This window comes from Neomonachus schauinslandi, chromosome 12, assembly GCF_002201575.2.
Source record: "Neomonachus schauinslandi chromosome 12, ASM220157v2, whole genome shotgun sequence".
NCBI lineage: Eukaryota > Metazoa > Chordata > Mammalia > Carnivora > Phocidae > Neomonachus > Neomonachus schauinslandi.
In genome coordinates, this window is record NC_058414.1 from 99029330 (window position 1) to 99053356 (window position 24027).

Genomic DNA, 24027 nt, shown 5'->3' on the forward strand with positions numbered 1-24027 from the left:
CTTAGATAAATAATGAGTATTCATGTAGCAGAATACTATACAGCTATGGAAGGAAACAAACCCTTCTTACATACAATAGTGTGGCTGGATATTGCAAACAGTAAAGGGAGACAGATATGTAAAATCCAAAAATAGGACACAGATGGGGTCAGAAGTTAGAATAGTGGTTACTTTGGAGAGAGGATGTTAACAACTGGGAGGAGGCACAGGCATGGGGTTTGGGTTGCTGGTAATGTTTCTTCTTTTTGTTTATAAAGGAAATTGTAAACATAATCTAACTTTTTATTTCAAAAAATATCAAATCTATAGAAAAGTTATAAAAATGGTACAATGAAAATTTTTATACTCTACTGGGGTCACAAGTTGCTAACATTTTGCTACCTTTGCGCGCACTCTGTGTGTGTGTGTGTGTGTGTGTGTGTGTGTGTGTGAGGTTTTTCCTGACTCATTAGAAAGTTTGTTGAGTACATCCTGGCACTCTTCAGTATTCCAACATGGATTTTCTAAGAACAAAGGCATTCTACATAACCACAACACACGCAGGAGGCTTATCAATGATATGATTCATTTATTATGCAATCCGTATTCTATATTTCTCAGTTCTCCCAATAATGTCATTGTTAGTTGTCTTTTATTTCCAACATAGGGTCCATCCAGTCAAGGCTCGTGCATTGTATGTGGTGGTCACGTGTTTTTAGATTGCTTTATCCAGAATACTTCTCCGATCTTCTATTTTCTTTTGTGAAATTGACAGCTTTGAAGACTCCATGCTGGGTGATTGGCAGAACCATCCCTGCGGTCAACATACGCATGACAGTATGCTGGATCTCACCAAGAGTCTGTGAAGTCCATAAATAGGCCCAAAAATGTGTTAACAGTTAGGATAGTGGTTTACTTTTGGAGAGAAGGATTTGTCTGATTGTTTCCTCATTATTTGAAGTTCACTATTTTGGCAAAATGACTACATAAGTGATACTATGTCCTTCTCAGGTTTTACGTTTATGTTTATGTGTTATATATGTGTGTGTTATATATGTTTATCTTATGTCCGTGAATGACAGCAAGAGGCAGTGATGTCACTTGGCTCCGCTACTGATGAGATTGAATTTGGTTATTTAGTTAAAATGATGTTTGACAGATTTTTCTATATCCTGTTCCCCAGCCATCCTCACCTTGCAAATTTAGCATCCATTAATGATTCTTACCAAAATCAATTATTACACTGATGCTTATAAAATGGTGATTTGATATTTCTATCAGTCCTTTTACATTTATTAGTTGACTTTTTTGGAAAGAACAGCTTTCCTTTCTCCACCTAAAATTAAAAAAAAAAAGTATTAACATGGATTCATGGATTCTTTAATTTAATGAGCTATCACACATTCCTATCTTAATTTGTTTGGATGCTCAAATTGTCCCAAATTGAGCTGTCACCAGGTCTTTTCAAGCGAGCCCTGCATTCTGTTGACTTGTACTCACCAGCGTTGGAGCCCTCTCTCACTTTTCTGGTACGCGATGTTGCATTGTTCACCTTTTAGGTTTCCTGCCCGGACCTGGAATCATCCAATTCTCCAAGAGTTAGTTCCTGGTTCCTTTTAATGGTATTTAGTAACTACAATGCGAGCATTAGGAGTGCTCATTGCCACTGCGTTGTTGTTTCTAGCCCTTTTCAGAGGGCAGGGTCAGGAAACGTGTGTGTGCACGTGTGTGCACATCCGTGTGTATATTCACACTGCTGCTGACAATTCCAGTCCCTCTCTAGGGAGAGTTCCAGTTCCTTGCCTTCCTCCACTCCACATTAATATCCCCTGCCCCCCCATAGTTAGAGCCCTGGTTCCCCCAAGTATCAATATATTTTCTCATGTGCTCAAAAACAGATTTTGTAAGTTATACCAAAGCAACCTACCAAGTGAAGTTCCATGTCTCATCGTAGTTCAATCTCTTTTTTTTCCTTAGAATATATAGCACTGAGAATGTTTTCTTTTTTGTGGTCATGTTATCAAATGATATACCATTAGAGTTTTGGGTTTTGTTTATATTTATTTTTAGATTTATCTCCTCATACTTATTGCAGGTTTTTATTTTTGAAATGTAAAACATTAAAATGATTCCAAAGTCAAGGCAATATGAAAATGTATACTCAGGGAAGAGCCACTCCCTGTTCCAGCCCTCCACATCTCATTTCCATCCCCTCTGAATAATGTTCTATTTCTTGATCTGGATGTAGGGTTACACAGGTGCATTTCTTTTCTTGGTAATTCATAAAGAAGAACACTTAAAATTTGTGCATTTTTGTGTTTCCTACATGAATGAAAAAGTTTGTAGCCCAGTGCGGGACCTGATGCCAGGACCCTGAGACCATGACCTGAACCAAAGGCAGAAGCTTAACCAACTGAGCCCCCCAGGCGCCCCTCACAGGTGCTGACTCCTGAGCCTGTGTGTCCCAGTCCGGAACCACCGCGACTTTCCACGACTTCCCGAGCGTCAAGGCTGCCGCTTCACTTCCGCCTCCCAGACGTCACTCAAGTTCTTCTGTCGGCCAACTCTCACTGGCACCTGCACTAGGGACTGGTTCTGGGGAAGTAGTTCTAGCTATACCAAACACATGCAAAGGTGCTCGATATTACTAGTCATTAGAGAAATGCAAAGTGAACCACAATGAGATTAAAACCACCTAATACAATGGCACACCCAACAGAATCGCTAAAACTAAAAAGACGGACCATACCAAGTGTTGGCAAGGATGGGGAACCACCGCTAGAGGGAACACAGATGTTCTTGGTCAGAATGTAAAATGTAAAATGTCACCACCATTTTGATCTAGTCATGCCACTCAGAGGTATTTATCCAAGAGAAATGAAAGTATGTGTCCGAAGATTTACCCATGAATGTTGGTAAGAAGCTTTATTTATGATGACCACATACTGGAAATAGCACAAAAGACCAGAACAGGTGAGTGGTGAGTGTTAATAGAAACCTATGGTCGACTACTACCCGGCAAGGGAAAGGAATGAACTATTGATACACACACGACAACAGGGACAAATCTCAAAACAGCTATGCTGAGTGAAAGAAGCTAGGCGAAAAAGTACATAAAGTGTAATTCCATTTTTATATCGTACTAGGAAATGCCAAGTAAGCTAGCGGAACAGAAGGCAATCAGAGCGTGCTTTGTTCCTCTTGTTCCTGCCAGGGTAGCCCCAGCGTTGGTCCTGTCTATACGGGCAGCATGGGTTCTGGTTGCCGGCTTTCTTTGGGCACTCCTGAACCAGCCTGATGGGCAGTGCTCTCCCCGGGAGATGCCCCCGGAGCTCCTGAGGCACCAGCACCCGGTCCTGGGCAGTCGGAGCCCCCACTCTCCAGAGCCCCGCTTCCAGGCTTCCCCATTCTGATAACTGCAAGCTCCTCCCTTTTTCCCTCTCAGCTCCTGGGGTTAGAAGCCTGCGTCGCCCTGCCGGTCCTTCTCTTTCCTTGCACGTCCTAAGGACGGCTGAACCAATTCCCCACATTACATTCTCTCCATTGAAATGCCCAGTGTAGTTTCTGCTTTCTGACTGTACCTTCACGGGCAAATCTCTCCTGATGTGTGACTCACCTTTTCACTTTCTTTCTGGAAACTTCTTAGTACAGAGAAGGTCTTCATTTTAGCGAACTAGAATGCGTCACCCATCCTTTATTCATGGTCTTTATGTGTGTGTCTTAAGGAAGACATTCTTCTCCTACGCCAAGTTCCTTAAAGGTTTTTCTCTATTTTCTTCTGAAGTTTAAAAGATTTGTCTTTTATATTTAAGTCTTTGCTCCACCTGGGGTTTATATTGTGTACGGATGTCCAGTTGTCCTGGCACCAATGTTGGAAAGCGCATCCTTTCCCCCCTGCTCTGCCTGCCACGCCTCCTCCCCCATATAGCAAGTTTCTCTCTGTGGAACGGCTCCATTTCTGGAATCTTCACCCTGCTTTATTGGTCTTGTCTGTCTGTCCTCGTGCTAATACTACAGTGCCTTGCAGCTTTATAATAAGTTTCCATATCTGATAGGGCCAGTTTCCTTGTCTAGCTCCTTTTCGTTAGGAAAACCCTAATGAGAGCTGTCCCCAGCTCTTTCTCTTCCCGCATAACCTTTAGCACTAGAGTGTCAAGCACTATGAAAATCATGGTTGGGATTTTGATTGGAATTGCATTAAATCTACAGATGAATTTGGGGAGCGTTAACATCTTTACCAAGTTATTGTTTTGTCCTATCCAAACACATAGCATATTTCTTCGTTCACTTAGGTCTCCTTTAATGCTTTTCAAGGAAACTTTAAAATAGTCTAAACAAAGGTTTTGGGGGCACCTGGGTGGCTCAGTCGGTTGGGCATCTGCCTTTGGCTCTGGTCATGGTCTCGGGGTCCTGGTCTGCTTCTTTCTGTCCCTCTCTCTTGCTACTGCGCTCACGCTCTCTCTCTCGGATGAATACATAAAATACTTTAAAAAAAAGGATTTTTTTACAGCTTATATTTATTCCTAGGGATCCTGCATTTTTGTTACAATTTTAAATGACATCTTTTCAGATATCTTATTTCTAATTCTTCATTACTGATGTATAGAAGTAGATTTGATTTTGATAACTTTATGTTTTATCTTGAAGTTTATTAAACTTGATAATTCAAATCATTTGTAGGTTATTTTCTATCAAGATAATCCTAGTATCCATGAATAATGGGTGTTTTGTTTCTTCCATTCCATTCCCCTCCCCTTTTTTTGCCCTAATACACCGTCTCTGGTTTTAGGTACAATCCTTGCCTTGTTTCCAGCTCTAGAGAGAAGGTTTCCAACATTGCCCCACTGAGTATCATGATTCGTGGAGGTGGGTTTTTCTTGTTGTTGTTGTTGATGCCCTCCTAATGGGTTTTCTTTTTTTGTTTGTTTGTTTGTTTTTAACAAGAGGAATTTTAGTTTGGGGATTTCTCAGATTCCTTCCCTGCCTTTTCCCTTCTCAGTAAGAGAGGAGAATATTGCTAAGAGAGCCAGGGGACCAGCAAGGGAGAGCTGAAGGGCATCGCGTGGCCATGAACCGGCTCATCTCTGGCAACAGAGAGGAGCGCCCCAGTTCGGGGGGACGGGGGTGCCGAAGTTTGAAGGAACAGACACCATAACACCAGTGGTGTTCATTTGGCTGATGGCACCTCAGATAATCTGTATTTACTCCACCCGTAGACGCCGTTGTGAAGTTTGTTATCTGTACTGCCGTCCAACAAATCTATCGCCTGTTAACTTTTATGCTTAACGTCGTGGTGGGCACTGTCGAAAGATGCGGAGACATTGCTTTGTATTTTTTCAACAAGGAGGACTTACTGCCTGTGGACTAAACCCAAGGCACTGAACTAGATTGGAGGAATGATGGGGAGATACTCCCCTTCCCCAGGTTTTCCTTTGCAAATCTCTGTGCACCGTGAGCGTTGGTTTCCCTGACACACACATGCCAGGCACTCTCACGGCCTCTGGGTGGGTGTCTTTTCTCTACACTTTTGAGATCAGGGCCTTTTGATCTTGGCCGTGTGTTGGCCAGCGGCCAGCCAGGTTCACTTGCTAAGGCTGCAGCGCTGTGTCTCAGGGCAGGGGTCTGTCTAGCAGAGGCATCTCTGGTCCTGGTTCTCGGGCGCAGTCTCTGCTGTTCCAGCTGAGCTGCCTTTCTGGTCGGAGGCTCCTTGGGACAGTTGGGGCAGCTTCCTGGGCCCCAGGATGGGGGTTGCAACCTCTCCGGCTAAATACTTCCAGTAATTTGTCTGGGTTCAGTCGGGATGCTGCCAAAATCCAGGAGGTCGCTGCGGCGAGAGGGCAGAGCAGAGAGGAGATGCGCAACAAAGCCCCGGATCCATCCAGCGGCGTGGGGGATGAGGGTGGGAAGGGAGGGTGCAGAAGGCAAGTTGCAAGGCGGTGCAGCTTGTTGAGGAGAGCAAGGAAGGCAGAAGTGGTCCAGCTCTTAGCAATGAGTTTTCGAGCAGTGTCTTCCAAGTGGTGCTAAGAAAAACGAGGCTGCAAGATTGTGAGCGAAGACGTTTCTGGGAGCCAGAGTTAGGTGGGGGGCTCTAAGGGGAGGGCCAGGGCCAAAAGGTGCCGGTTTCCTGAAGGGAAACTTTCCACATTTCCAGACTTTCTAAAAGTGAATAGAAATTTCAGTGTACAGGGGAGCTGGGTGTAGCAGAATGGGTGAAAAGGTATTCATTAGACACCTAGCAGAGCAGGGGGTATAGCTCAGGGGTAGAGCATTTGACTGCAGATCAAGAGGTCCCCAGTTCGAATCCGGGTGCCCCCTGACCCAAGTTTAGTTTTTGTACCTACACCAAATGGCACCTTCAGGCTGGCGCTTGATGTTTGGCCCACTGGGACAATGGAAAGTTCCAGAACCAGGAATGTAGTTCGAGCCATGACCACGTTGTGTTGTTTAGGTGATATATGGACCCAAGGTGTGTCTGAGCAGGAGAATTACCAGGGAACGTGGTTAAACATCCATTTCCCAGGCCCCCAATCCAGAGAGTCTGGTTTACTGGTCTAAGCTGGGGCCTGAAGAGCTTTATTTCTCAATAAAACCCTTCTTTCTTTTCATCCACCCACATCACAGCGACACGAGATGATTCTCCTGGGCTGCCCCATTTAGCAACTGCTGTTCTGGAGCATTCTAAATGCCTTTCTAGGGTAGCATCAGGGGCTTTAGATGTCTTGGTCATGCCCTGGGGGGGAGGAGAAACTGCAGGAGGACCGCCAGGTGGAAGGAGGTTGGGCAGAGAAGGAGAGGGTGAGCAGGAATGGATCCAGTCTTTGGCAGAGCTGGTCTCGTGGGCTGACTAAAAATGAAGAGAGGTGTTGATGGGGCAACACAGGTGTTTAGGAGCCAGCTAGAACAAGCAGGGCCACGAGAGGAGGCAGGGGGTCTACCTGCAGATCAAGTGGTCTCTCATTCAAACCACATGCCTTGTACCCCCTTTCAGGCTTTTATTTACGAAGGACTGCCTTGTTGCCGCTGGGTCCTGCAGAGCTGAGTCTCCCTGCAAGGCGAGAAGGGAGCCCAGACGGTGTAGATCTTTGCCAGAAAGCCTCTCCAGCTTCTTGGGGCTGCAGGTGAACTTCTCCAGGACTGACCGAGGCCCCCTGCTAACACCCTTAGAGCCTTGCAGATGTCACCCTTCCTGAGAGTTGTCCCACCTCTACCACACAGGGCCACCTCCGTGGCGGGGAGAATGGAGCTTTGAGTCCTCTCACATGCACTCCATCCCCCCTGAGCGCGGGGCTGTGCCTGCAGCAGACCCCTGGGGCTCTAGTCGCTCTGCCCTGAGCTGCATCTGCGGGGAGCGCACAGAGCAGAGGGTCTAAAGGAAGGGTGGCGAGGGGGCCCTTCGGGAAGCACGCTGACTGCCAGGAGCTGGCTTCTACATATGACGGGCTGCAAGCCACTTCGCTCATGAGGCCCTGTGCCTACTTCTCTGTCCCCTGCATTCACACGGGGACCCCAGTCACCTGCCTTGAACAGGGACCCCGGGAATGCACTGTGGGACGTCTGCTTTCCCTCTGAGCAGCAGAGACAGGCAGGGCCCACGGGGGTCAGTATGCTGCAACATGTTTTTCAGGAAGATGAACAAGGTAACCTGGTTAGGGAGTTCTTTAATGCTGGCTGGTAGAATTTCGGAGGCAGACTGGAAAGGCAGTGGTTTCAGTTGTGTTCTAATTAGTGCCCAGTTATACTCTGTGCCAGCATCTAGATGGTGGACCAGTTGTCCCTTGAGGGTGTTCGCATTTCAGGTCAATATGCCCACATCATGATCATATGGCAGGGGGTGCTTCTCGCCCAGTCATTCCTGCAAGCTGTATCAGACTTCAATGTGTCAATTTACTGCTGTTTTATTCCACTTGAAATTCTTATTCAGGACATCAGGAAACCTCTCACTCTGTTTGACCTCGCCATAGACTCAAAGGCAACAGCTAAAAGTAAAAATCTAAAGCCAGTCCTGCATAATCCCTGGCAGGCTCCCCCCGCAAACAAAGGAATAATAATAGTCAATAATAATATCATTGTAGCTACAATCTGCTTACTCACATAAAATATTAGTCTAAGAAACAAATACCATTATGCTGTAAGGGGTAAGGCGGTTTCTTTGCATGTTTTGAAGACTGTGGAAGGAAGCTGGTGCCTCTTCCAGGAAGCCTCCTTGGTTCTTGCAGAGATGCAGGCAGGGGCAATCAGGGCAGGAGAAAGAGCATAAACAAAGGTGGGACATAAAGTGCCCCCAGAGGTGTCCTAAGTGCCTGGGGACAAAGAGCAGAGGGAGTGGGTTGGAGCTCCAAGGGAAGCAGGGGCCAGGGGTTGAAGGGCTTTATATTCAGGACTCAGAATTTGGTTTTAGTCCACTGAAACCCTCCATCATTTCTCAGCCCTCTAGACTTTTCTTTTCCCCCTCGGCTCTCTGCATCAATTTTCATCTCTCACTGAGGTCAGGTCACTCTGCTCTGGTGGGAAAGACACTGCATTGTACCCCAGACCATTCTGGGTCTTTCTCCTCCAGAGGAACACCAGGTGGTACTACTTAATCAACATTATTTCCTGAGGCCCAATGCATAAACGTGTCTTTTCAAGGTAAGCAAGCCAGGAGTCTCTGAGAAGCTGCATTCATCAGGACTTTAGAGTGAGAGATGGTTTGTGATGAGGGCCCGTGAGTGGGGCCAGGAGGGAGCTGAGGGAGTTTGCCATGAGGAGCTCATCCTTCTGAGGCTGAAGTGGGCTTTGTCAAGGTTCCAACCAGTACGGTTTTTATTTGTAGACTTCACAGATTCAGGACCTAGCAGGTGCAAAGTAATGAGAAGTTCAGAACCGTCTATGTGGATGTTAAGCCAGACCCAAGAGGGGCACTAGGAATTGAAGCAGACCTCTTGGTCCACACTCTTCCCCTAGAAGCTGAGACTCAGGGTCTTGTTGTTCTGTTGCTTTTCCTTTGTTCTCCGTGTGCCTCCCAGCTCACCAGCAGGCCTGTTCCATTGCTAGGCAGCCTCCTTGCCTGCCCCACGCCACCCCCGCCCCAGGCCCGAGCTTGGCCTTCAGCAGGCCCTCCTCATCCCTGACATCCCCATCAGCCAGGAGGGAGTGGGGATGGAGAAACTAGAATTGCTTCTTCAGAGTTCATTTTGGCTCTTCTGGTAGCTAGGGAGTGATTAAAGTTTGTGGAAAATCTTAGATATTCAAAGAAAACTAAGCAGTTGAAACATGAGGTTATTACTAACTTCAGGAAAAACCAAAAGTTTAACCAGAATTCTTAGTTCCACTTAGCACTATGAACACTATTAACTAATACCAATGAAAATATTAAACATAGAAACATAGAAAATTATTTAACCAAAAGTTGAGATATAGTTATAAGAGAAAACTGAGAAGGGAAGGAGGCACATAAATTATAATCTTCATCATAAAAGTACGACAGTTGATGTCTAAACTTGATTAAGTTTGATATTGCATATCATGAGATATTTATATTATTTGAAATCATGGCAGCAAATAGACTAAAAGAAACAGACAAAACAGTAGAGGGTGGTTGCCTCTGGGTGGCAGGAGGGAGATACAAAGGATTGAGTTTGTTCTGATAAGCTTTAAAAACAATATTTGACTTTTAAAAATAATTGCACAAGATACTTCAGTAAAAAACACAAAATATAATATTAAAAACATCCATGTTCTGTGGGTGGAGGTGTAACTCAGGGTAGAGCTTTTCACTGTAGCTCAAGAGTTCCCCGGCTGGAATCCAGAAGCTATGTGTAGTCCTCATGTCTCCATGATGGTTCTAGGACAATGCCTTGATCCGGGTCAGGGACTGGAAATTTCACTAACCTCCCCAGCTGCCCCCACCCCCACCCCCCAGGTTTGATGAATAGATGCACACACTGGACAGACATCTTCAGATGTAAGTACTGCATGCATCTCCAAAGAGGTTAGGCAGGAGCTCTTCAAGTTGCTGTTTTGTGGTGTAGAGTAAGAGAAACACAGACAAATAAATTTTAAAAGCCCTTCCAGTAGTTAAAGTCAATGCTCCTTCTGGTTGCTGCAGTTACCACAGACTGAAGAACAGGGGGAGATACAGGCACGTGGAGGGGTAAGGCTGGGGGCTCTGGGGAGGACCTCTCTGGGGTGAGTTTGTGGAGGAATAAATTGCTGGTTTTATCAGCTCTCTAGAGACAAGTAGAAACTCCCAATGTGTTACAGGAGTTCTGGGTGTGACTATGAAGGTGAAAAGTGTTTATTAGACATCCATAGCAAGCAGGGGGGTATAGCTCAGGGGTAGAGCATTTGACTGCAGATCAAGAGGTCCCCGGTTCAAATCCGGGTGCCCCCTGCCCTATTGGTTTTCCTATTCACAGCTGTTGCCCATATTCCAATTTCCTTTCATCCATGCTAATTATGATCCTTCCTGAAATCGGAAGCCACTGGTCAGCCCTTGCACAATGGCAATCTGGGCGGATTGCCCCTTGCATGTTTGCCTATACTAATGCTCTGGGTATCCCTCCTTCTCTTGGAATCTAGCTTTTTCCCCTTTCTGCATATATCTAATTTATTCCACTCTATTGGGTCTTCAAAGAGAAGGCAGGGACGCATGCTGGGAATTCTGCTGGGCTTTTCCAGGGCAGACCAGAGTAGATATAACAGACTTCCCAGGATCAGACAGTAAATGGTAACCTTAAATCATCACCCTCACCCCTCCTTCCTGGCAAAAACAGTTTGGCACAGTGGAGTCCTGGTGAGACCTATGGAGACAAATCATAGCATCTAGGTTCTCTCCATGTGGGATATACATTTCCCTCTGGGGATCTGGTTTTTCCCACACCAGAGCTCACTCACGTACTTGCTTCAAACTTCTGGGGTCTAAAGCCTGGCTTAGCTACTCTGACAAGGGAGACAGACAGTGTTGCTCCCCCAACTATTGGAGCTCTGCAACACTGTCTGAATTAGAGTCCATTTCTGTCTTCACTGAAGGGAGAAATGCGAAGGGCTGGGATCCCCGATTGGGGGGGGGGTAGTTTTGGAGACAGTTGGCCAGGTCCTGGGCTAAATCAAAAAGGCAATGGGAGATGGACTGGGGGTTCTTCAGGTGGCTTCTCTCTTCTTTTCCTCGCCAATGACCCACCAGGGACTGAGGCCTGGGAAGCCGCAGGGCTGAGGGAGGATGTCTCACCATGAACCAGGTCTGGCAATTTCCAGAAAGTCAGTCCTGAAAGAGGGCCATGACTTCCTTTTGTAGAACTGAGTGTTACCAAACAGATGAAAGGTATTAATTATGCAGCATGTATAGGCTGGGGGTATAGCTCAGGGGTAGAGCATTTGACTGCAGATCAAGAGGTCCCTGGTTCAAATCCAGGTGCCCCCTTATTTATGTGCAAGTTCGGATAGTCCTTCCCCCTGCCTCCCAGTCCCCCTTCCATCCTAGGCTCCCAGTTAAAAAGAAAAGTGCCCAGTTATACTCATTGACTCACTGAACACCAACTATTGGTCAGTGCCAAGCACTTCTCCATGCTTCAGAGTTGTGAAGATAAGTTGTTCCTTGCATACATCTAGCAGCAATAGGAAGACCTCAAGTTCCTGTGGGAAGTCTGGTTGATTCTAAGGGTCACTGGGTGAGGTTAGGGCAGTAACCCTAAGTTAAGTTGCTCAGTCTCCCTTGTGCCTCAGATTTTGCATTTATAAAATGGAGGATAATAATAGTACCACCTCATAGGGTGTGTGTATGTGAGAGAGAGAGAATTTAAAGTATTTAGAACAACACCTAGTACACAGATGTCAGTTGTTATTATTAGCTGCAAATCTGCCCTCAGGTAAGTGAACAGATGGTGGTTGTGAGTCCTTTCATTACTGAACTATTTTGGAGAGTGTCTGCTAAAGGCAATGATTTTGGTCTTAGTGGATGTTGAGTTATTCTTTCCAGTGGATATGAAACTCTAGGACCAATGGAGAAGTTCATAAAACTGGGCCACCAGGGGCGAGGGGGGCGCTTGTCTCTGTTCCCTGTGGCAGAGATGTTATGATAGGTATAAGATGATTCCTGACTAGGAGGGATTCCATGGGGCTTCTTATACTACTTGAATTTCTTTCCAGTCTATAAAGAATTGTTCCTATAAGCCCAATTTATGTAGTAAACCCCCTGAATCTCTGTTGCGCTCATAACATTTGAACCAACAGCCCATTTCTGTCTGTGGACTCCAGGGCGAGCGAAAGATAGAGACCACCCTCTACAGCTTCCTATAAACAGTAAGGGAATGGAAGCGTGTGGTTATACCTGACCTTGCCTGCTCCCCTCGAATCAAAGTGGCTGGGGAGGCCTGGGTCTGCAGTTTTGATGGAGAAAGGGTAATCTTCTGGTGACTGGTGAAAACCAAGGAAGCAAATCAGAACCTGTCCTTGGTGACAGGTTGGTCAGCTCTTGGGCTAAACCAAGAAGGCAATGGGTTGGCGTTCTTCAGGCGGCTTCTCTCCTCTTTTGCTCGCTAATGACCCCACCAGGGACTGAGGCCTGGGAAGCTGCAGGGCTGAGGAAGGATGTCTTACCATGAACCAGGTCTGGCAACTTCTAGAAAGACAGTCCTGGAAAGGGGCCATGACTTCATTTTGCAGAGCTGAGTGTTACCAAACAGATGAAAGGTATTAATTATGTAGCATGTGCAGGCTGGGGGTATAGCTCAGGGGTAGAGCATTTGACTGCAGATCAAGAGGTCCCTGGTTCAAATCCAGGTACCCCCTTATTTATGTGCCAAGGCTTTGCATTGCAACTGGATTGCAGTGGGCTATGGCATCCTGCATTCCTTCAGGGTTCCTGCAGAGGCTTAGGTTCCTGTCACTTAGGACTCTTAGGGCCTGGTGTGTTCGGGCAGAGACCAGGTGAGGGAGGTCTTGGCTTCACACAGCTGCGGTACAGGGCCATGCTCTCTCCGCTGAGCCTCACACATACCCAGTCAACCTATAACACACTTCCAATGATCCTCTTTTTCTCTTTTTGCTGCTCTTTCTCCTGTTTCCAAAGCCAAAGACTCAGCTACCTCCTGCGGGACCTTCTGAGTCTATTAGCCTGTGGGAATAATTGTGGGCTGATGTCTCAAACAGATCCTCTGCCCACCTGGGAGAGCCGTGGAATTGGGAGAAAAGTCGCCTGGTGTTGAAGAGGCCATGGACTGCTGAGTCAGACAAGGACTCAGAGCTGGAAGCTTGCCTTGGTCCAGAAGGTTCCTGATCTCCACTGCTCACCCACAAGAGGGATCTTGACATTTAACAAGAGTTCAATGAATAGAATGGAGAGTGAGTAGTGGGCATGGAGATGTGACCCAGAGACCTCTCAGTGCCCTGTCTAGTGTACTAGATCTAAGCTATTAGATGTCCTGTCACCCCACAGAGGAATGAGTGTATCTTCCCAGCAGGTACCTTTTCTGTGTTGAAGCCACGCGGTGATTTTGCCCTCCTGAATAAGCAGGGGTGACCTGTAGGCAGCAGGCAGCCTGCCCACTGAAAATGCGTCTGTCTTTCTGCCGCATACTCCCCCTTACCCCTGGGTCCCCCCCGGGCCACCTGTGAGCCCTCTGCCTGCAGCCCCGCCGCCTCCCCTCCCCCATCTCTCTCTCTCCCTGGGCAGGACCAAACCCCAGAGAGCAATCAGCCCTCTCAGTTAAATTCCTCAAATGCTTCTTGTGCTGAGCAAGAGGCCAGGCCTGGGGGTCCAGAGGTGAGCCAAATCTAGTCAGACATTTTCCTTCCTCGCTCTTTTCAGAGGCTCTCCTTCTTGTGGGGAAGAGTGAGTTGCAACATAAAATATATTAGCTAGAAAGGAGCCTGGCGCCTCCGGGCTGACTCGGTGAGGGCTCTACGGAGATGGTGGGGTCAGCTGGGTCTGGACAGTGAGCGTCAGGCGGTGTGTGGGCAGCACATGCACAAGGAAACAAAGGCGCCATGTGTTTGGAGTGTTTTTCTGGGTCTAGAAGGTATGCATGTTTGTATGTACCTGTGTGTGCAGAGTGGGTGCACATGTGTGCGTGACCATGCATGCAGGGGTGTGTGTGTACCTGCAGGAGGTTGGAAGTGTGTGTGTGAGCACGACGACTATGCAGGGGACAGGGTGGAGGGCACGTGACCGTGACCTAATGTCAGATGCGGACGTTCAACAAAGGAGAGTCTGTTTGTAAGGGAGGTTTCGGAATTCAGACTTTGTTCTGTGGGTCACAGGGAGTCCTTCAGACTGCAAAGAAGCAGGACTTCTTTGCCAGTCCCTTTATTTCAGGACATCACTTAGGAGACATTACAGAGAACGCTTACACGACCGAGTTTGCCCAAAGACCCTTCCTTAACTGGTATTATTTTTTTTGAGCACCTACTATGTGCTAGTACCACATGGGGCAGTTTATCTGAAGTGAACCGTATTTGTCACAAGAAACTCATCCCTGTTTAAGACGAGGAAACTGAAGCTAACAGAGTTAAAGAACTCGCCCAGTGACACAGACAGAGTAAGGAAGCAGAAGCAGGGGAGAAAAGGAATTCCAGAGAAACTTTCAGGATAAAATATACAGGACTTGGTGGCTGATGAGATATACGGGATGGGCAATAGTGTGAGAAAGTATCAGATAATGAGGATTACTTTTGTCCAGAGAGAAATACAGACTAGCTATAGGGAAGGTGGGAAGCCTAATCTAATTTAGGCTAGAGATGGGAGCAGGCTTTTGGTTAGGGGAAAGAATAAGATGGAGAAAGAATTGAGTCAGTTCAGTTGTGGGGACCAGAGTAGAGATGGAGTCGTTTACTTGGAAGGGAGGAGAGGCATGTTTTCTCTGAGAAGAATGGGAAAGAAGAGAGGTGAAGAGAGGGGTCTCTGAGGTGTGGCGGGAAACCAAGCAGCTGCGGTCTGGCTGCTTCTGCCACGAGCTTTTGTGCTGGAGTGAGAAGAAAGAAGTGAGGGAGGGAAGTATGTCCTCGATGAGCCTGTAATGGAAACAAAGGATTCAGAGGGTCTGCTGTGGGGAGGGGTGTAGCTTTATTGGAGCTGTGGTCGAGTTCTGCACCGCTGTGAGTCCACCTTTTGTGGACAGTGAGAAAATTGCTGTCCCCTAGAGACACTTGTCGCCACCCAGGTCAGCACAGGAAAAGTGCTAATGATTTTATTCTCTAGCTCCTTCTTTTTTATTCTAGGCAAATGCCATTCCAAGGAGTCTAGGTCACTCTCAATAGCAGACAAGGTTGCTGGTTCCCTTGCCTACACTCTGGTTCCCAGGTCTGTCAGCCCCACACTAACCATCTTTTGTGTGATCCTATCAGCAAGAGAAATCTGTTAGCTCCCTGGACTCTTGTGGATTTTTACCAGTTCCATTCCACGGTGCAGGGATCTCCTCTCAACTCCCGCTGTCTCTTCCTATAGTTGCCAAAAGAAGACAGTAAAGGAGGCAAAAGAACCTAGAACTTGAAGGACAAAGAAGATAGATGGCTTAAACCAAAATATTATCAGTATTAACATTAAATATAAATATATAAAATACCACAGTAAAAAGACAAAGAATGTAACTGGATAAAAAACAACAACAACTATAGGATGGTCACAAGAGATAGGTAGAAAACATAAGGATATAAATATATTGAAAATAAAAGGACAGAAAGAGATGTAACTATGACAACTATATGTCTTGTAGCTATATTAATACCGGACAAAATAGTTGCTGAGGCAAAAATCATTACCAGGGATAAAGATGGTCATTTTGTATTGATAAAATGTTCAACTCACCAGTTAAGTACCACAATTCTAAATTTGATGCACTTAAAAACAAAGCCTCAAAACATAAGAAGCAGAAATTCACAGATTATAAAGGAGAAATGGATGACCCTCCAAGCGTGCGAGAGATCTTTAAAACCCTCTTTTGTGAATTGATAGGACAGCAGAGATAATATCAGAAGGATATAAAAGACTTGAACAACATGATTAACAAATAGGACCTAATTAACACATAAAGAACCTTACATTCAGCAGTAGAGAACATGCATTTTTTCCCCCATTCACTCATGGAACATTCACACAAATTGACCATATTCTGAGTGTAAAGCAAGTCTTAACAAATTCCAAAGTATCTCAATCACAATGAGTATGTATCCTGACCAAATTAAATTAAAATTCAAGTAACAATAAATAACAAGAAAACCTAACAAATAATTAGAAAATCCCCACCTTCTTAGAAATTAAAAATTACACTTCTAAATAATCCAGGGGCCAAAAGGGAAATTGCAATTGAGTTAGAAGTTAGAAAATATTTGAACTACATGATGATGAAAATACCAGATATTGAAACTTGTCAGTTGCAACCATAGCAGTGTGCAGAGGGCAATTCTTGCATCCACAGCATTATGAAGAGACAAGGTGAAAATTAACTAGCTCTGCATCTATCCCAAAAAAGATATAAAAGGGACAGTAAAGCGGCGCCTGAGTGGCTCAGTCAGTTGAGTGACTCACTCCTGATTTCAGCTCAGGTCATGATCTTGGGGTTGTGAGATCGAGCCCCGTGTTGAACTCACATGCTAGGTGGGCATGGAGTCTGCTTGGGATTCTCTCTCGGTTTCCCTCTGCACCCGCCCCACCCTCTCTAAAAAATAAAAAATTTTAAAAAATGAAAGGGACAATAAAGCCAAAGGAAAAATAAAGAAGAAAGTAATAAAGATAAATTAATGAAAGCATAAATTGATTAAATAGAAAACAAATACATAAGAGATAGGACCAATGAAGCAAAAGTTGTTCTTTGAAACAAATAATAAAAAATGTTAACCCAGACAAGACTGACAAAGGAAAAAGAGAAAACACTAATAACCAATAAAAGAGATATTTGAAAGGATACCTTACTACAATTTCCAAAGACATTAAAAAGATCATGGGAGGGGCGCCTGGGTGGCTCAGTTGGTTAAGCGACTGCCTTCGGCTCAGGTCATGATCCTGGAGTCCCGGGATCGAGTCCCGCATCGGGCTCCCTGCTCGGCAGGGAGTCTGCTTCTCCCTCTGACCCTCCCCCCTCTCATGTGCTCTCTCTCTCTCAAATAAATAAATAAAATCTTTAAAAAAAAAAAAGATCATGGGATTATATTATGAATGACTTTGTGCCAATAAAATGTAATATTCAGAAGGCATGGAAAATTTTCTAGGACAATACAACTTACACAGATAGAGTAAGTGAGTTTAGCAGGACTGAGCTGGGTCAGTGGAAAAATCCACGATTTTAGCTGATAAAGGTGGCAGTATACCAACTTCCTAGTCAATGAATGGCAAAGCTCTTCACTCTCCTGTCTCCCAACAAGGTCATTTCCTTCACCAAACCTTCTACTCTTACATGGTCCCTCCAAACTTCCTTGTAAATACATGATATACATATATACATATCACCGATGAAGGGTTCATATCCAAAACACACAATGAACTTGGGCAAAACAATAAGAAGAGTACAGACAACCCAACAGAAAGATGAACAAGAGATTTGAACAGGCCCTTCACAAAAGCAGACACTCAAATGACCAATCGGGATGTGAGAAGATGCTCAAACGTCATTAGTCTTTCGGGACATGCAATTGGAGCCACAAGGAGATACCACTAGATTCTCACCAGGATGGTTAAAATGGAGAAGACTGATGGTCCTGAGCATTGTGAGGATATGGAGCAGTGGTAACTCTCCTACACCATCGTGGTAGTACAATTTGATATAACCACTTCAGAAAACTGTCTGGCATTATCAGTTAAGAGTTGAAAATGTGAATGCTCTCTTAATCAGTAAATCTATTCCGAGCTATATACTTTAGAGTGCACATGTACATATAAGAAGGTTCATACCAGCATTTCTCTTAATAGCTCCCAACTGGAAACAGCCTGAATGTCCACCAGCAGTAGCATAGATAAATAAATCATGGTACAGTCATGCAACGGAATGCTAAACAGGAATCAAAAAGAACACATTACTGTCACAGAGGCTAAACAGGCATGAGTCTTAGAAACCTGAGGTTGGGTGAAAGAAGCAGACTCAAAAGAATAAATCCAAGAACAGGCAAAACTAATCCATGGTGACAAAATGGCGGTTATCTTTGGGGAGAGGGGGCAGTTGGGAAGGGGTGCAAGGGAACCCTATGAGGTGCTAGAAATTTTCTGTCTTGATTTGGGTGGTGGTTTTGGGTGTGTGTATATGCCAATATTCATTGTGCTGTACATTTAAGATTTGTGTGCTTTGTGTAAATTACACTGCAATAAGAAGTAAAAACAAGTTAATTACATCTTTCATTTCGAGAATGTCTTGATTAGTTTTTCAAATATATGTGACCATTTCTGAGTCTTTTGCTCCTCAGTTTAGATTTCATTTCTCTCTTTTAAGATACTCTTTGATTTATTCAAATAATGTCTAGGTGGAGTCTTTGCAGGTCCAGTTCCCGTGTTTCCTATTCTGTCGACTCTCACGAATGTTAGCTAGTTTCCTCGTGCATTTTTAAATTTTCTCAGCAAACAGTGACATAGAGCTTCCTATGTGCCAGTCCTGGTTCAAGTGTTTTATGTGGATTAACTCATTTAATCTACCCACCAGTCCATCAAGTATATGCTATTATCATTTTACAGCGTATGCATCGAGGCACAGAGAGAGGAAGTAACCGGCCAGAGGTCCCACAGCTGGGGCAGGACTTGGATCCAGGCTCTCTGCCTTCAGAGTCTATGCTGTGGGTCTCCATGCTGTGCTGCTTCTCGCACACTTAGATGTGTTAAAACCCGACCTGTGGGAGTTCTAGGAAGCTTGTTTCCTGGTGCATTCCTTCAGAGAGGATTTTCATTTGACCAGGAGCCCAGGGCACCATCCACCTAAGTCCAACAAGAATTAAAATAACTCCCTGTAGCTTTCCAGACCAGATGAAGAGTGCTCACTCAGGGCCCACACCAAGTCAGCCTGCCAGGGGCTGTGGATGCTCGGGGTTGCTTTTCTCTTTCTTGTCTTCAAATCACTTGCTCCTTGAGAGCTTAGCCCTTGCTAAGTGCTGTCTTTAGGCAGGACTGTCTTGTTTCAGATTGCCCACCACGTGTGGGGCCTGAGACTCTGTCCCTGGGATGGCCCCCTCACCCTTTTACTGCTCCCACCTTCCTACGGGCTGTAGGCCAGGAGGACACAGGCTGTGGGGCTTTTGAGGAAGGAGCCTGTTGCTTGTTATGCAGCATGTTGGTGAGTTTTCACTGAAGCAGGCCCGGCGGTTCCCGAGAGAGGTCCTTCCGAAGGGTTACTCATCACTTTACAGGTGGTCTGGGTGTGGCTACACAGATGAAGAATATTAATTAAGTCACACCATAGCAGGAGGGGGTATAGCTCAGGGGTAGAGCATTTGACTGCAGATCAAGAGGTTCCCCAGTTCAAATCTGGGTGCCCCCTATTTATCCCTAACTTAAATTGATGCTGCATTTTTTTATAACTTCCTCTTCCTTATTAGATGTCAATGTGAAGTTGTTTTCCCCCACCCAAACCATCAAATGCTGAAGCTTAATACCATAGTTGCTCACTCTGCCCAGCACCTTGTGTTCTGGATCTCCTCGGATTCATCCCTAAGTGGCCATCATCGGTGACCCGATGTTAACAGTATCTTCCAGGGACAGTCACTGTCTCTGCCTTGTGTCCTCAATACTCTCCCTTCTCAATTCAGGCATTCTGTGAACAGGGTGGAAGGGGTCTTCTCTTTCCAAGCCAAAGCGCTGGGATCTGTGGCTCAGAGGGTGGGCCCCTCTCCACGTGTTCAAGTGCACGTTGAGGAATTATTAAAGACAATCGTATATCTTATTCAAGCTTTACAAGTACACTTCTGCATAAGGGACCGGTGAATTATATCACCCATCTCAAAACTAAAATGTGTAATGACTTTCTGTGGTTCGGAGAAGGAGCAGCTGAGCATGTTGGTAGACAGTCTCAGAATTCATTGTGAGTTCTGAGATATGGCATGGAATTCACAAGCGCAAGCCGTGATTTCTGTTATGCTTTTACACCCATCATCTTTTATGACCTTTCTCCCATTTCCCCACCCCCCAGGCTTCGATCAACAACAGAAATCTACACTTTTGATGGGCTAAAAACAGGTTCTCATAATAAATTATTTGACAGCAAGAAAGCCTCAACCCCCTTACGCCGGACGGCGGGAAAGAGCAGCATAGAAACAGCGTGGTCAGACTTGGTCTAACTCGGTAAGCTGGCCCAGAGCTCTCCGTCTGACACCCCGGGTTGCAAAGGTTCTCTATCCTGAGTTCCGTTATCAGCATACAACATGAGTGCCTGAAAAAACAAAACTTCTTTTATCCTCAGGGATGTGCTTTGGAGTTTCCCTTTCATTGAAGCTGACTCCTTTTTGTTAGCGAGAGACTCAAATTTCTGACTCAGTGCTTCTTTTTTCCAGTTTCGTAAACACTTGGAACTTTGGCTGAGAGCCGGGTGGCTTGTCCCTTTCCTGTCCCTGCCCTCCCACGACACCTTCTGATATTGAAAATGACTTCTGGTGGCAGCCTCCATCCATGTCCTCCTCCTCCCCGTGGGGCCCTCCGGATTTGTGCAGGAGCTGTCTCTGTTTCTTGCCCTTCCCGAGGGCTCCCTAGTGGCCCCTGCCCCCTGATTTAACCATCTCCCTCTTACGGGAGAGAGCCTGCGTAAATGAGGCTGTGCATACGATTTTCATCGCTGAGCCGGGGCCTGTCCCTTCCTCGATTGTCTTGCTCCGAGTGTGAATACGAAAACCTTTCTCTACCTTTGGAAATGTCACCCTTTGACTTTATTGTGAGTCTCCACTGACCTGGGAGGCGAGCTTTGCTCTCACGATTTTCAGACTCCTACACGGTCTGTGTGCCCTCCCTGTACCCTTGGCATCAGAGCCTGGAGTCCGAGAGGCCTCTGGGGAGGCTGAGAGGTCCGGGCGGAGAAGGCAGGCGTGGAAGAGGCGGTGTGTGGCTGAGGGGCTGGGCGGTGCTGGGGTCCCCAGGGGGCAGTGGGCTGGCCCTTTGTCCTCACGCCAACCACCGTGCCTCCTGGCTGGGTGGACAGTGGACGCCCGGTGTGTGAAACCACGATGACAGCGCTGGAGGGGAGGGGGCAGAAAACCAGCAGAAAGGACAAATGCCTGTCACCACCACGGGGGCAGAAGTGGTGGGGGAGGGACAGACCGGGAGGGGCTTGGGGCCGGCTGGGATCTAGGGAAGAGGAGGAATCAGGACGCGTGCAGCTGCGGAAGGCAGGAAAGGAAAGAATATTCGTAGTGCTTTCTCTGTTTTTTTTTTTTTAAAGATTTTATTTATTTGATAGAGAGAGGCCCAGTGAGAGAGGGAACACAAGCAAGGGGAGTGGAAGAGGGCAGCCCGATGCGGGGCTCAATCCCAGGACCCTGGGACCATGACCTGAGCCAGAGGCAGACGCTTAACGACTGAGCCACCCAGGCGCCCCATCTCTCAGTTATTTTTAACCACTCAGTACCTGCAAGGCTGGAGTGTGTAGACATTTGGGTTATTACGTGTGTAAATCGGAAAATAAAAGAATCCCCCACCCCCTCGTTGGCAGTAGCTGTCTGGTTTATTTTCTCCCATAGGAGATGATATATATATTTTATAGATATGTTATCTGTAGTATATAACATATAAATAAATATAAAAATTTATATTTAAATTTATATTTTTAGGGGCGCCTGGGTGGCACAGTTGGTTGGGTGTCCGACTTGGTTTTGGCTCAGTTCGCGATCTCTGGGTGGGGGGAATCAAGCCCTGGGTCAGGCTCCGGGCTCAGCGTGGAGTCGGCTTGAGATTCCCTCTTCCTCTCCCTGTGCCCCTTCCCACCTCTCTCTCTCTCTCTCTCAAAAATTGTTTTATATATATAAAAATTTAATATGTGTTTATACGTAAATACCTTTGTATGTATATATAATCTTTTTAAAACAGATTTTATTTATTTATTGCAGAGAGAGAGAGAGACAGAGACAGAGACAGAGCATGAACGGGGGGAGGGGCAGAGGGAGAGGGAGAGGCAGGCTTCCCCCTGAGCAGGGAGCCCTACAACGGCCTCCATCCCAGCACCCCGAGATCATGACCTGAGCCGAAGGCAGACGCTTAACCAACTGAGCCACCGAGGCGCCCCTTATTATATAATAATATATATACCTGGTATCTTTTTAAAAGTCCAAATGAGTTCATATCATACACATGCCACGCAATTTGCTTTTTGCCCTTAATGATATTGTTTAAGAGTCTTCTCATCATCGTACTCTGGACCTGTGTTAATCTTTTTCTGTTGCATCATATCCTATCCTCTGACTGCTTTGTAACCTATTCCCTGTCAGTGGAGAGTTAGGTGGTTTCCAATTTATTTCTAACAAAAAAGGTAAAAGCTGCAATGAGTCTCCACCTATCGCGTCTTTGTGCACTCACATGAGTAATTCTGAGGGATAAATTCCCAGGAGTGGAACTCTCCTAGAGTATAATTTTTCCTAAGTAACTTTTTTTTTTTTTTTACAAAGGCCACAAACTCAACATGGAAAACTTGAAAGGTAAATAAAAGCACAGAAAAAAGCTGAGATCATCAACAATTTCATTCAGACCCACGGTTTTGTAACCTGCTTTTTCACTTGACAAATTATCATGGATATTCTTTTTTTTTTTTTTAAGATTTTATTCATTTATTTGAGAGAGGGAGAGAGTGCGAGCATGACCAGGCGCATCCTCAGCCAGGTGCATATAGTAGAGACACAGGAAGAGGAAGGGCTGGGTTCCTGCAGGAGGAAGGCCAGAGCTGAGAGAAGCAGAGCTGGCCAGGACATTCCAACCAGCAAAACTGAATCCTGATGTAGCAACACAGGTAAAAGGTGTTACTTATACCCTTTTCTTAGCTGGGGGGGTATAGCTCAGGGGCAGAGCATTTGACTGCAGACCACAGAGGTCCCTGGTTCAAATCCGGGTGCCACCTTCTTTAACTTTTAATCACAAGTGGGTTCCTACAGGAGTAGCTGAGCCAGCAGGAGCCCTGCAGTAGGGTAGCTGCTTAGTTTTCTGAACCCAGCATGCTGGCCGCCCGCCAGAGGCTCTGGCCTGAGGCTCCCTGGCTCAGGTTGTAGAGCTCCCCCTGAGGCCTGCTCAGGACTCACAGACCCACGCCCCCAGGGAAGAGCAGGATTGTGCTTGGCGCTGTGGGACTGACTCCAGGGAGGGAAACGCTGAAGAAGAGAGACCTTCCGGGGCCTCTTTTCTCTCTGTCCTTGGTGTAGAATCACGGGCTCCCGTGAGGGAAAGGAAGCTGGAGTCGCATTCCAAAAATCAAGAACAGGTAAGCAACATCTGTCCTTAAAAGCTCACCTCACTCTGACAGGAAGACCTCTGGCCTCTGTCATTAATTCCAGAACTCCTTCAGACACTGCCCTACCCCCTCATGTCTTGTCAGTCCCCGAGACCTGCTCTGCTTCAGGTGGAAGGCATTCCTGCCCACCATCCCCTTCTGCACCATCCTCTGCCCACGCCAGCCGTCCTTGGCCAAGGACGTCAGTGTCAAAGCAGGGCTGTGTCAGTGGAGGGCTCTGGACTTCTCTAAGGCCAAGGGTCCCCAGCTGGATGGCCCATCACAGCACCTGGCGTGTGAGATGGTAAGAGCCATGGCGTGTGCTTTCATGGAAATACAGCTCACAGGCTCCAGGTCAGACTGCCTGGATCAGCATAATTGGGCGCAGGGCCAAGGGACTCTATTTTTAACAAGCTCATGGGATGATCCCAGTGGAAAGTCAGAATTGGAAACCACCAATTTAGTTTGGTGCCCCATGTTACAGGCTTGAAAAGAGGCCATAATTAAGAGATGTGCCCAAGCACACACACCTGATTAATCATAGGGTTGGGGCCAGATCCCATGTGACTGGTCTTGGGTTCTTTCCACTTCCCTAACCTGGGACAAGACGCGACGGGGCCCACTGCCTTCAGCTGCTTCCTTCCCCCCGTAGCCGAGGCTGGCCTGGGCTGGAGGAGATAGGCCTTCCCAAATAATGATCCGA

The 24027-nt window shown here is 46.3% G+C and overlaps 5 non-coding genes across 5 annotated transcripts; all 5 read left to right on the forward strand.

The window, feature by feature from the left end:
* Positions 1-6222: 6222 nt before the first annotated feature.
* Positions 6223-6294, forward strand: TRNAC-GCA. Its single transcript has one exon. It is a non-coding gene; the product is annotated as a tRNA-Cys (tRNA).
* Positions 6295-10279: 3985 nt separating this feature from the next.
* On the forward strand, positions 10280-10351 carry TRNAC-GCA. Its single transcript has one exon. It is a non-coding gene; the product is annotated as a tRNA-Cys (tRNA).
* A 957-nt stretch (positions 10352-11308) lies between these two features.
* TRNAC-GCA lies at positions 11309-11380 on the forward strand. Its single transcript has one exon. It is a non-coding gene; the product is annotated as a tRNA-Cys (tRNA).
* Positions 11381-12675: 1295 nt separating this feature from the next.
* On the forward strand, positions 12676-12747 carry TRNAC-GCA. The gene has a single exon. It is a non-coding gene; the product is annotated as a tRNA-Cys (tRNA).
* Positions 12748-19333: 6586 nt separating this feature from the next.
* On the forward strand, positions 19334-19406 carry TRNAC-GCA. The gene has a single exon. It is a non-coding gene; the product is annotated as a tRNA-Cys (tRNA).
* The last annotated feature ends 4621 nt before the right edge of the window (positions 19407-24027 follow it).